This window comes from Neovison vison, chromosome 4, assembly GCF_020171115.1.
Source record: "Neovison vison isolate M4711 chromosome 4, ASM_NN_V1, whole genome shotgun sequence".
Taxonomy (NCBI): domain Eukaryota; kingdom Metazoa; phylum Chordata; class Mammalia; order Carnivora; family Mustelidae; genus Neogale; species Neogale vison.
In genome coordinates this window covers 2,856,342-2,859,047 of record NC_058094.1, presented here as the reverse complement: position 1 = coordinate 2,859,047, position 2,706 = coordinate 2,856,342, and positions in this window count along the sequence as shown.

Here is a 2,706-nt window from a genome sequence, read left to right as displayed (position 1 = left end):
CCCCAGGCACAGGGAGAGACGGGCGGAGAGACAGAGACCGAGGAACAGGAGAGACAGGCAGACAGACCGTCCCTCGGCAGGGGCAGTCCAAGAGGGACAGAAGCGTCCCTCTGCTGGCTCCAGGCTGCGGCCAGTGGGCCGGCACGTCCTCCTCCAGAACCTGTGCCCCTCCTGCCGGGCCTGGAAGGTTCTTCGGTTTCCAGCTCCCCCACATGTGAAGCTATAGCAAGGCCTCCCCTGTGCGTCCAGGGAGGGAAGCGAGGTTCCACAGGCTAATATATAACGTGATGACACCAAGTTTGGCCCAAAGAAAACAACCCAGAGAAGCCCGGCTAGTTCTCAAATCAGCGCCGTGTCATCCGGCGCGAACTGTCTTGTGGCTAAGGTTGGTTTGGGTGGCTTCCAAGGGAAGTTCAGGCTGCTTTGGCTCAAGAGATGAGTTCAAGCCTCTGTGTGTGTGTGGGGGGGCGCCTGTGGGTGTGTGTGTGGTGCGTGTACTATGTGTGTATGATAGTATGTGTGAGATGTGTGTGGTGTGAGGTGAGTGTGTGTGGTGTGTGTGAGGTATACGTGTGTGGAGCGTGTGATGTAAGTATGAGATGTGCGGTATGTGTGAGGTGTATGGAGTATGTGAGGTGTGTGTGAGGTGTGTTAGGTATGTGTGGTATGAGGTATATGTGTGTGGAGCGTGTGATGTGTGGGGGGGGTGTATGGTGTGTGAGGTGTATGTGTGACGTATGTGTGAGGAATTTATGAAGTGTGAGGTGTAGATGAGAGTTGTGTGAGATGCGAGGTACGTGTGGTATGTGTTTGGCATGTATGAAGAGTGTGAGGTATACATGTGTGAAGCATGTGGGGGGAGAGTGTGTGGAGTATGTGAGGTATGTGTGAGGCATGTATTGTGTGAGGTGTATGCATGCAGAGTGTGTGGTGTGTGTGACATGTGTGGTGTGTGTGAAGCATGTGTGGTGTGAGGTATATGTGTATGGAGCGTGTGGTGTATGTGTGAGTTGTGAGGTATGTGTGCAGTGCATGAGGTGTGTGAGATGTGTATAAGGTGTGTGTGAGGTGTGTGAGGTATGTATGCTGTGAGGCATGTGAGGCATGTGTGGTGTGAGGTGTATGTGTGTGAAGCATGTGGTGTGTGTGTGATGTGAGGTGTATGACTTTGTGAGGTATGTGTGAGGCGTGTGTGATGTGAGGCCTATGTGTGTGGAGCATGTGATGTATTTGTGTGGCGTGTGGTGTGTGTGAGGTGTATGGTGTGTGTGAGATGTGTGTGAGTCACGTGTGGTGTGAGGCATATGTAAGGCGTGTGTGGTGTGAGGCATATGTGCATGGAGTGTGTGATGTATGTGTGAAGTGTGTAGAGTAGGTGAGGTGTGTGTGAGGTGTGTGAGGCATGTGAGGCATGTGTGGTCTAAGGCATATATGTGTGGAGTGTGTGGTGTGTATGTGAGTGTGTGATATGTGTGAGGTGTATGGAGTGTGTGAGGTATGTGTGTGGTATGTGCGAGTTGTATGTGTGTGGAGCATGTGGTATGTGCATGAGGTGTGCGTATGAGGTGTGCGGAGTATGTGAGGCATATGTGAGGCATTGTGGTATGTGTATGTGGAATGTGTGGTGTGTGTGGAGTATGTGGTGTTTGTGAGGGGTGTGGTATGTGTGAGGTGTATGGAGTGTGTGAGTTGTGTGTGGTGTGTGTGAGGCATATATGAGTTGAGCATGTGGTGTGTGTGTGAGGGGTGTGATATGTATGAGGTGTGTAGAGTATGTGAGACATGTGTGGTTTGAGGCGTATATGTGTGGAGTGTGTGGTATGTGTGAGGTGTGTGGTGTGGGTGAGGTGTATGGAGTGTGTGAGGTGTGTGTGTGGTGTGTGTGAGGCATATGTGTATGGAGCGTGTGGTGTGGGTATGAAGTGTATGGTGTGTATGAGGTGTGTGGTGTGAGGCATGCGTGGTGTAAGGCTTGTGTGTGTGGAGTGTGTGGTGTGTGTATGAGGTGTGTGGAGTGAGGCATATGTGAGGCATGTGCGGCATGAGGCATGTGTGTGTATGTGGCGTGTGTGGCATGTGTGTGAGGTGTGTGGTATGTGTGAGGTGTATGAGTATGTGAGGCCCATGTGGCGTGAGGTGTACACGTGCGGAGCGTGTGGTGTGGGTGTGCACTGCCGTGGGTCTGCAGGAACAACAAGGCTCCGCTGGCACAGCCCTCCCCAGACACGGACGTGTAGACGCCGACGATTCGCGTGTGGCCCACAGTGCTTCTCTGTGTCCACATCTTTTCCAGACTGATGATCTCGCTTGCACATCGCCCCCCAGGATGGGGCTCCCTGTGACTTTGAGGCTGGGAGACCAGTAGCTGAAAGAGGGGAGCTGATGGCACCACGCTAGGACACGGTCCTAGGGATGGGGACGCACGCTCCGGGCCTGAATGCTCTGCTCTTTCTTGCCCTTGGAGCCAAAGGACCTCCCCCCGCATGCTCGGCTCAGAAAGAAGGGGGCATCCCTGCGAGCGTGAGCGGGGGCCCTAACCCTGGGATGTGTGTGTTCCGCGGTGGCCGGTGGCCGGGGTGCCTGCTTCTCTGGGAGGCTGGCGTTAACTGGGATGCGGAAAGAGCCAACCCCGTGTGAGAGCACAATGTCTGGGACCGCATCTGCCAGGGGAATCCAGGAGGGCGTGCTAGAGGAGGTGTCCCGCGA